Source organism: Hipposideros armiger, unplaced genomic scaffold (assembly GCF_001890085.2).
Source record: "Hipposideros armiger isolate ML-2016 unplaced genomic scaffold, ASM189008v1 scaffold_7, whole genome shotgun sequence".
In the NCBI taxonomy this organism is placed as follows: domain Eukaryota; kingdom Metazoa; phylum Chordata; class Mammalia; order Chiroptera; family Hipposideridae; genus Hipposideros; species Hipposideros armiger.
The window spans coordinates 7,198,950-7,210,009 of record NW_017731357.1 but is presented as its reverse complement, the minus strand read 5'-3'; the positions used below and the strand labels follow the sequence as shown (position 1 = coordinate 7,210,009).

General features: G+C 48.5%; 1 long non-coding RNA gene across 1 annotated transcript in view; it reads right to left on the bottom strand.

The window, feature by feature from the left end:
* Nucleotides 1-667: 667 nt before the first annotated feature.
* The window catches only part of LOC109386194 (uncharacterized), a 27,359-nt gene continuing 16,966 nt past the window's right edge, over nucleotides 668-11,060 (bottom strand). Inside the window, exons 2-3 of the long non-coding RNA XR_002124754.1 lie at nucleotides 1,127-1,205; nucleotides 668-843 (exon numbers count right to left, since the gene is read on the bottom strand). This is a non-coding gene — a long non-coding RNA (uncharacterized LOC109386194). The remainder of the gene's footprint in view (nucleotides 844-1,126; nucleotides 1,206-11,060) is intronic.

The window sequence follows — 11,060 nt, the reverse complement described above, 5'->3', positions numbered from 1 at the left end:
CATGTATCTTTACCCTGATAGGGCTGACCCACTCGCCCATGCACTCTAGGTGAAAAAGCCTCTGAGTTACAGGATCCATGAGGATTCCTTTGGTTGAAAGTCACAGAAACTCAATTCAAACTCTAACACAGTGAATTTATTAGTTCATGTAACTAAAAAATCCAGAGGCAGTTAGTTTCAGGCATGGCTGGATCTAAGCATGCAAAAGACATCATTAGTACTTGTTTTCTCTCTGTGTTCCCATTTATTGGTTCTTTCCTCCTTTGTGTTGTTCATTGTCAGGAAAGTTTCTCTGGAGCGGTGGTAAAGATGCCCCATTGGCAACTCCAGGCTTGCATCCTACTACCTTAGAAATTGCGGCAGAAAGAGAGCTCTGCTTTTCAAGTAGTTCCAACCAATGTCCCAGAATTAGGTCTCGTTGGCCAGGATTGTATCACATGTCTATCTGTGAACAAATCACTGTTTGGCTAGTGGTTGGCCTCAGCTGGTAGGTCAAACCTGGGTTGTATGCTCTATCCTTGAGCCAAGGATGTGGGCATCTGCTCCAGCCAAACCCCATGTACTAAAATGGCAGAAAGTTAGTGTAGTAGTCATAATTCTCCAGAGAAACAGAACCAAAAAGATGTATATGTATATACACAGATTTATTTTAAGGAATTGGCTCATGCAATTATGAAGGCTGCCAAGACCAAAATCTACAGGGTGGGCCAGCAGGCTGGAGACCCAACGAAGATCTAATGTTGCAGTTCCAGTCCCAAGACCATCTGCTGGAGAATTCCTTCTTGCCCAGGGGAGGTCAGTCTTCTGTTCTATTCAGGCTTTAACTGATTGGATGAGGCCCACCTACATTACAGAGAACAATCTGCTTTAGTCAAAGTCCTAAATGTTAATGTCATCCAAAAACACACTCACAGAAACATGCAGAATAATGTTTGACCACAGAACTGGGCACCATGGCCCAGCCTAGTTGACACCCACAATTAACCATCACAGTTAGTTTCTCAAATGACAATCAAGATGCTATTACTAGATAAAGGGGAGGCAAAAACATAAACATCCACTAAAGTAACAAAATAAATAGTGGAGCTCAACAAATCCAACTTCTAGGTGTCTAGGGGATGATTACCTGGGCCTCCCCTCAGTTTCCCCTCCATGTTCTCTCTCTTGCTGCTGTCTTTGACCATTTTGTGCTCAGAAATCATCTTCTAACAGGGGGAGATACAAGAGGCAAAGCTCAAGTCAGTAAATCTCCCTATTTGCTAATAACCCCGATTCCAAGTTCTATAAAGAGGAAGGTAAACAACTATTTAAAATAAATAGCAAACAATTATTTGTTATAATAATTATTATCATCATCATCATCTGGTGATTCTGAGTACGTTATCTAGTCGTTCCTGTGACCATCAGTTATCAAGAATTAATTATTTCCAGGATGACACATGTCTTCTTTCTAACAATGGTGAAGAACAGAATGTACAGTCATGCGTCGCTTAACAATGGGGCTACGTTCTGAGAAACGCATCGTTAGGCAATTTTGGCATTGTGAGAACATCTTAGAGTGAACTCGCACAAACCTAGATAGTCTAGCCTACTACACACCTAGTCTGTATAGTATAGCCTATGGCTCCTAGGCTACAAGTCTGTACAGCATGTTACTGTACTAAATACCATAGGCAACTGTAACACAATGGTATTTGTGCATCTAAACATATTTAAACATAAAAAGGTACAGTAAAAATATGGTACAAAAGAGAAAATGGTACACCTGTCTAGGGCACTCAGCATGAATCGAACTTGCAGGACTGGGAGTTGCTCTGGGTGAGTCAGGGAGTGAGTGGTGAGTGAATGCAAAGACCTAGGACATTACTGTACAATACTGTAGACTTTATAAACACTGTACACTCAGGCTACACTAAATTTATAAAACAACACAAGATTAAATCAAGCACAAGAGACAATGATGCAATTAAGAGGCACAGTAACCATGAGATATAAGAGGCTGCTGCCAGCATAACACGGCATACTGTTTTAGAGCAAACTTTTTTTATGTAAGTAGAAAGAATACATTCTAAAATAATGATAAAAAGTTTAGTATAGTGAATACATAAAACAGTAACATAGTCGTTTATTATCATTATCAAGTCTCATGTGCTGTAAATAATTGTATGTGCTATATACTCTTATATGACTGGCAGGGCAGAAGGTTTGTCTACACCCGCATCGCGACAAACACATGAGTAATGCGCTATGACGTTAAAATGGCTATGATATCACTAAGTGATAGGAATTTTTCAGCTTCATTATAATGTCAAGGGACCGCTGTCATATATGCAGCTCATCGTTGACCGAAACATCGGCACATGCCTGCATTCACATGAAATGATGATTGCTAAGAAGTGGGAGAAACTTCCTGCTGACCACAGGCAATCCACTGCCACACGTTCTGTGAACTGTCATCACAAATGCTAAGCAGGGCCGCAGCACACTGGTACCCAGCAGGCAACCCCAGGAAGCCTAGGACATGGCACCTTTCTTCAGGAGATGCTGGACCAATAGCCTTTTGGAGCAGGATAGGAGCTGAGGAGAAATGGGAGCAAAGAGGATGTGAAGTTCATCACAAAGTCATCATGAGCTGCCCCAGAAAGGGGTGTGCCCTAGGGTGCCTACCACTGAGGCAGTCCCCGAAGATATAGAAGATTCAATACCACTCCCAGCAGCTGGATCTACCAGTCCTTCGCTACAGGAGATCTTGGAGGGGCATCGCAGTGCCCACCCCAAGCGCTGTCATTCACACCAATCCTCACAAAAGGTATTAAATATGTAACGAACACGGTGCTTGTTATTGCATTTTATGTGCTGCAGATGTGTCCTGTAACACCTTAACCTTTGGGACAAGAGGTTGTAGCAGAATGTCTTGTCGGAGATTAAACTTGCAGTTTCACCTCTACTGTATTTAGAGAAGAATGAGGGAATCTCGAAGGCTCCCTTGGGGAGTGTGAGTCACCACTGAGGCAAGACGTCCCACCAGTCTACATAGAATCAGCCTTTGTGTTTAAGGATAAAAAATGGGGAGCCGCCAGACCAAGTCGGGCCTTTTTGAAGCCAGTGTATAAAGGGATTTTTGTGATTTAAAGGTCTGGGCCCAGTTTTAGATAATCAAGCTCAATTGTCTGGAAAAGAGAGTAAGATCAGCCCTTTGTGATGGGAGGCCCTAAAGGAGGGGTGCCTGGACCCTGGGGAGCAATAGAGGGCAGGGGAATGGTCTTGAAGCAGACGTCAGGCCCTAAAGGTGGAGGAGGAGCCTGCCCTAGCTTGTCTCAGGGTTGGTTTGTGGCCCAGGAGATTGGGAGGCCTGTGGATGTGGGAAGCGGGTATCATAAGACTGGCCAGAATAGTGATTGCATCCCCCCTTAACATTCAGGAGACGCACACAGGCTGGCCACGAGCACAGCTGGAGCCTGCTCATTTCTGTGCACTGGAAACAAGTCTGATAAATTCCCTAATCTTCCAGTTGCCCTGGAAGTCACAGGCCTGCTGCTCCTCAGCCTCAGTGCCTGACCCTCAGCCCCATCCATCCCACCCCGCTCAGCCTCCAGTACAAGGTCCGATTTCCTGGTTTTAGAGGGATTGGGGATAAATTGCCTGCCCTCCAAAAAACTCTTCTGTTCTTCTGCCCAGTTTTACCCACAGATCTTTAAACAGGAGATAAGTCTCTCATTTCACAATACAGAGATGAAGTTTGAATTGCAAATAATCCCAGGGAAGGCAACTCCTTTATCTGAATTCACACTAAGGTGTAAAAGACAGCGGAAGAGAAGTGTCTAAAGAAAAATGGAGGGGACGCTGATGGGGAGGGGGACAGTAGTAATAAGGCAGAAGGAGCCCTGAAACAAGAGGCTGTGTATTAAAGACATCATAATTTTGCTTAGGCCCGCCCCTGATGACTACATATAGATATAGACTGCTATGGCTTTGTTGGCCTAGATTCAGGGTTCTCAGCTCTGGCTGTACCTTAGGATCCCCTGGGGAGCTTTGAAAAAATACCCATGCCTGAGCCAAACCAAGCCAAATTAAATCAGAATCTCGGGGGGCAATGCCTGAGAATAGGGACACCTTTTAACTCCCCAATCATTCCAAAGGACAACTAGGGTTAGTATATAGTCAGCTATCATGACAACACTTCTGTGTAACAAACAAATCATGGAAAGAAATGAAGGAAACGAATGCATATTACCAGTAAAGAAGCCAGTCTGAAAAGGCTACGTATTGTATGATTACATGTAATTACATTCTGGAAAAAGGAAATCTATGTAGACAATAAACAGATCAGTGGTTGCCAGGGTTGGGGAGAGAGAGAGATAAATAGGCAAAATTCTGAGGATTTTTAGGGCAGTGAAGATACCCTGTATGATACTATAATGATAGATACATGCCATTTGTCCAAATCCATAGCCTGTACAACACCAAGAATGAAGCCTAATGTAAACTATGGACTCTGGGTGATAATGACGTGTCAATGTAGGTTCATCGATTACAACCAATGTACCACTCTAATGAGGCATGTTGATAATGGGGGAGGCTATAGGTGTGTGGGGCTTAGAGGGTATATGGGAAATCTCTGTAACTTCCTCCCCGTTTTGCCATGAACCTAAATTGTTCTTAGAAATAAAACCTATTAATAACAACAACAAAAAAAAAGTCTAACCAAAAGCCAGATACACAGCAAATACTCATATCCACGAATACAACTGGGAGTTAGTAAAGGTGCCTGGAGGTGCATCAGGGAGCTGGGGTAAGGACATGAGCCAGCATGTCCCAGACTGCTGTGGCCAGTGTGGGTCCTCCCTCCCCCACCCGGAGGCCTTGACCTAAAGCAGCAGATTCTGTGAAGACATCCTAAACTTCCCAGATTTCCCGCTTCCCAGCTGAGGCTTGCATTTCCCCAGCTACCAGAGTGTCAGCTGCTGAAGACCAGCAGCCAGGTTGCCTCTTGGAATTGCCCAGGCCAACAGAGTTGCTTTCACTCAAGGGCATATCTCCTCCCCATGGACTGCTGGTTACCAGTGCCCAGTCAAGGCTGGAGTACAAAGGCCCTGCCTCCTTGCTTCAATTTCAGCACAACTTCTCAGGGCTATCCCAGCCCCAGAGCTCCCCGCAGGATTAACTGAGCCTCTGGTGCAATTACACCCAACTTCAACTTCTCCTCTGCCCAGTCCTGCCTTCTGTATTACTTCGCAGGTGTTGTTCCCGAGAGCACTCCTCCATATGCCCTCCCACATACACAAGCAAATCTCCAACCAGAGCCTCCTTCCTGGGGAACTAACTCCCACAGCACCCTGTGAGGAATAGTCACCAGATTCTCCAAACATCAGGCAGAGGGTGCCTTTACCTACATCAGAAACCTCAGAAGCCCTCAGGCCATCATCGCTTGGCCACAGACCTCAAGTCACTGGTCTGTGTGGTGTAGCAGTGTACTGTGTGACATCAGACACTAGACCCGTTCACAAAAAGCAGAAACCTTTTCAATAAGAAAGATTCCAGCTGCCGCTGAAGGTAGAGCCCCCCAGGACACCCCTCCCTGCTGTTTGTGCTATGAGTGTGCATGTGCGTGTATATTTGTGTGGTTGGAGTGAATAAACGTTTAAATCAGTGTGTCAGTTATAATTAGAGAGCCTCTCCCTTCTTCATCGAAGAACAATTCCTTCATGCTTAACGCCTGGAATGTCATTTTCCACTGTGAAATCCTTATTCTTCAAGGCCTAGTGCCAAAGTCAGTTTCACGATGCACTTCCCCCACTCACTTGCACTTTCCCATCCCCCAGATGGGATCTGTCTCTCTCTCAGCTGTGACCCTGGGCACTTGACACCCAGCCTTGAGTCTTACTCACCGTCCTTAGCGTCTATTCCTCCATCTCCATCTCCCAGAGGGAAGGGGCCAGTACCCCATTCATCTGCTCAGTGCTGCTTACACAAGGGGTGATGGAAACAGGACAAATGAATGAAAAACAAGGCTAGGAGAGAAGCAATTAATTCTGGTCACACCACCAGAGAAAGCACCCTAACCAGGTCTTAGGGGGTCCTGCCCCATAGACCATTCCTGGAGCTATAAGATTCCCAGCATTCAGAAAGAAAACAGGCTCACCTGTACCTCTCCTCTGGATAGCCCAAACACTGTTAGCAATCCTCCAGGCAAAGTATCTGACTTCGCCAACACTGGGGAAAGGCTGGAGCACAGCTGCCCCCCAACACCCTAGCATGGAGCAGGGGTACCCCAGACCTCCTTCGCCACCTCCCTCACCCTTTGTGGTATGGAGCCTGTCTGCATGGCTGGCCTCCGAGTGTCCAGTGTTCAGTAGACTTAGCAGTGTGTTATTTCAACTGATCAACTTATCAAATCACAGTTTGATATGTGTTCGGGGCAGGTGTTAACCCAGAGGAAAAGCCATGGATTTTCTCTAGAAATAAATACAAGTAGAAAGGCTCACCTTGATGAAGGCACCCTTCCCCTCCACCCCCCAATGCCCCCATCTTTATTGAGGGTTTCATAGGTGGGGGATGAGGTAGGGCCAGATCCTTCCTAATCCTGTCTCTAAAATCCACAGCTGAGGCAGCCAAACAAGCATGTGCTTTTGAAGGGCCTTTCAGACAGCAGCATGTGTTTGGGAAACCTTATTTTTTTTAATGCCCTCCCCAATTACTTCCCCCAGAGAGTGAAACAAGCATGGATTCCTAGCCTCGACTCAGCGTGCACAGGACCAGGGAAACCCCACGGGAAGATGGGCTCCCGCCCCAGAAATATTCCTCCTGCACGAAGCTCTGCAGTGGAGCCCGGGCGGGGGCTCAGGCTCCATCCTTCTGGGGCCTGCATTCCTCAGGGGAGAAATAATTGGCCTGTCTATAGAGCATCAGGATTCAAATAAAGCTTAAAAACGCACGCAGCCCCGCGAATTCTATAAATGTGGAATTATAAATGATGGCCCGCCACCACATACACAGACGTGCGTGCACAGCGCTGAACACTGCCTCTGCTTTTCTCTGATTGTTTCCCAGATCCACCTGATTCAAATAAGCCCACTCTCATTTCAACAATCAGGGTGGAAAATACCCTGTTCCGTTGGTACAGGTCCAAACTGTCACCATTTGGCATCCTGACACAACGCCAATGTCCCCATCAGCTGTTCCACGTCAGCCAAAGGGGGCCTCCCCCAGCCAACAAATCAGAGATTTCATTAACCAGCAAAACCTCCTGGAAGGATGAGCGACCTCACGTGGGCCTCCCCCACCCCATCCCCCTCACCTCCCCCCTCCCTTCTGCTACACAAACAGGCTCACAGCAACTAGATTGGATTCAGATCTTGTATATGAAGAAATTCAGATGCGACAGCAGCGCCTCACCAGACCCCGGGTGAGGGCCAAGCCCTGCACGGCAGCTAGGCTGCCTCGGTAATAACCACTCGTAATATCTGACAGAAAGAACCCACGCTGGTCACAGACGAGCCTGCCACATGAAAAGAAGTATTACACTGGCCTCTCGGGGGCCAGGGCTAAGGGAGAGGCTCTGCACAAATCAGAAACGTTTTCCACGACGCTGCTATTCAAGGGCTGGAAAATCAGCAGGAGCTGTTTTCCTGATGTCCTGGGAGCTGCTATTATTCTCTGGGCGGCGCAGCAGCAAGGCCAGCTTAACCTGAATTTGCTGAGCATTTGGCATTTCTGAACTCAGAGGCCTTGGATGGGTGGGCGCAAAACCCCATGCGGGTTGTGGGAGTGAGCTGTGGGGCTCCGCGGGGGGTGACATTGAAAATGTTTAACAACTGAGACAGCCTGGGCCTCGGCCATTCAGAATGAGCACTAGTCTCCTCCCTGAGGCTAGGACCTGTGCCTTGAGCTGGGTCAGAGCAGCCAGGGAAGAGAGAGCACTTGGGACAACGGACATGGAAGAATTTCAATACTCTGGCCACCAGTAGGGCTTGGCGTATGGGCCCTGGTCCAGAAGTCCCTGCCCGAGCCAGGCTGGGCGATGCCATAGCACCTCATCCTTTGGTGCTCAGGACAGCCCTGAGCCTCACCCCTGAGCCTAGAGCTTCCAGATGCGGGGACATGCTCTTACAGACAGAATTGGATGATTGGCTCTTGCAAGGCCCACACCTACCTAAATCATCAGTTTACAACTTGGGGTTCCCAGAGTGTTTCAGCTAAGCTGAATTTTCCATTTTGAGTGCCTCTGGACACTTTCAGCCACCTGTGACAGGTGACTCTGCCAATGCTCCCTCTTGCCCTCCCAAATTCTTGTCCTTCTCATCTTCTCATTACCACAAGCACTGTCCTAACCAGGAAGAAAGCACTAGATTCTATATACATCTAGGTAGAGACAGATATCTCTACAACCCCATACTCCCAGCCCTGGCCTCTAGTTGGCTTAACTTCAAACACCTATGGATTTGAAGGTCTTAGGGACCACATTCACTTGGGGACATTGGTTCCCCAAGTCCTTGCCTTTTTTTGTGTAAAGCAGCTTTGCCATGGGGAACCTTGTGATGTCTCACCAAGGTGAGGCGACCTCCACCCATCAGTCACCTTGGTTTTAAAGCAACAGATGTTGAGCTTGTAAATATGTTCCTAAAAGGACACAGGTAGTGTAGCTTGAAATTGCGTGGGCTGGAATGGAGGCAAATGAGGCATATGCAATTTACTTCATGTTGCTCTCACTCAATTTCTCCACCAGTGAAATCAGGCCAGTGTATCTTCTCTGGACCTCAGTTTACTCATCCAGGAAATGGGACAGATCTACATCCTGGAAATGAGGTAACCCTATACCGCAGGGCTATTATGAGGATCGAATAATGTTGTGCGTGAAAGTAAGCCCTGTGAGCTGTAAAATCGGACACCCCAAATGAGCCCCAAAGTAGCCCCAGGCCCTGCACAGTGAAAAGGCTCTCTCTGCCAAGTCTGCTCCCTTGGGGAGCAGAGTGCGCCCAGGTTTCTTAGGCTGGCATTGCTGGAGTGCAGTTTTCTGAGGACAAAACAGCCCCAGCGCTCAGGCAAGTACCCACCACAAGACAGCCTCAGCATTTCTATAAAAAGATTGCTCGGGCTCTGGAGCCTGGCTGACAGGCAGGGCCGGGAGGGTGTGTGCATGTGTGCGTGTGTGTGCATGTGTGTGTGCAATGAAATGCGCTCCTAACAGTTGGCCTCAGCCAAGAATCCATGCTTCCCCTAAAACCCTTAGCCCCGCTGGCAGGAGAGGAATAGATGCAAGGAAGGAGAGAGAGAGAGAGAGAGAGAGAGAGAGAGAGAGAGAGAGAGAGAGGAGAGCGCGAGCTGTGCATTGAAGAATGGGGCTGAGCAAAGAGATGTCTGCGAGGCTGATCTGCCGCTCTGCGCAGCCAACACAATGGACCTCTGGGTGGGCTCAGAGAACCTCCCCCGCCCTCCAACCTCCTGCCCGTGACACAGATAAGGACCTGGAGGACTGCTCCAAGCTGCTGCGTGCACCCTGGGCCAGCCGGCAGCGAGGCCAGCCTGGTGTGAGCGGCAGCAAAGATAAACGGCGACCGCGCGGGCATTGACTGCCCCGACACAAAGGCCGCCTCTCCCTGAGTCCCTCTGAGGCCCAGATGGTCAGGGAAGCCCTTTCCCGCCTCACAAAGAGGATCACTGCATGTCTTTTTCTTTTAAAATAGAATAAAAAAAAAAGCCATTGCTCACAAAGGACCTGGATGAAAAATAAACCCTGAAAAAAAACCCAGCCTTTCCTCGCTCAGCAGCCCGGCATTTCTTCCGACTGTCAGACTTAGCAGATTGCTTTCTGGAAAGGATCCAATTGGCAAGACCTGCCGCTGTGCAAATGAAATTTTAAAACCCCACTCCTTGTTGCACTCAAAGAGCTTTTCTCTCTCTGCTTGTTCTACACGGCCTCGTAGAATTATTCTCTTGTCTCTCGTTGTATCGGAAACTAATATTCCCCCCGCTTTCCCGCCCCACGTGAGGGGTCCTCACCCCAGCTGGGGATTTGGGTAATCAGGGGCAGCTGGAGCACCACTCTAGACCCCCATCTTGACTCCCCACCTGGGCTTCATCTCACAGAATCACCTACTAATTAGGAGAGAGACTTGCTCCTGAAGAGAATAAACACTTCCAGGCTGCCGCCCTCCCTCCCTCAACACCCCTCCCCTCACCCCTTCCATAATGAGATAAGTGTTTGGGGGATGAGGGAGAGAGGATAACGCGGACATTCTTCACACACAAGGTTTGACACCCGTCAGACCGGTGACACCAGCTCTGTGGCTGGCGTCCCCTTGGTGAAAAGTCAGCGGAAAAAATAGCCACAGGACTTGTCTGGGTTTGACAACCTGCCTCAGCATGTGATGAACTTGTAGAGAGGAGGCAGTGTGATGTGTCAGGAGAGTCCCAGGCCCAGGAGCTGGGTGACCTGAGTTCAAATTCTAAGTCTTCCCCACAAAGCAGCATCCCAGGCACTATGCTGTGCTCCAAACATGTGTTCTGCTCTGCTGCTCTCTGTGCTGGCACTGACGTCAGCAATAGTTGGTCAAAGCCTCATGGGGTAGATCGCATTGTTGGCCCCCATTCTTCACTCCTCACTGTAGCCATGCCCTTCACAGTGAGGATTTTCAGCTCCTCTCATTAAAGGGGCAAAGTGTATTTCCCCACCCTCTGACCTCCCATTAAATGGGGCAGAAGGGACAGTGTCCCCCCATGCCCAGCCCCCACCCCCTTCCCAAGGCCATGTTCTGCTTCCTCTTATGTGCCATGAAAAGTGCTTCCTCTTATGGGTGCTGCCCCCTCAGCCTGGGCCCCAGTGAGCACACATGCAGCGGAGCCAACTTATAAACCCCCTTTTGGATGATGACACCCTCTACCCCTGCTGGCGGCTACCTGTATTCAATATTTTGAAAAGAAGTTACTGGGCCGGCCGAGTGGCACGATGGTTAAGAACTGGCTTGGGACGCCAGAGGGCCCGGGTTCGGATCCCACATATGAGGGCCAGTGACACTGCCCTCCACAGCTAAGATGCTGAACAACAGCTCAACCTGGAGCTG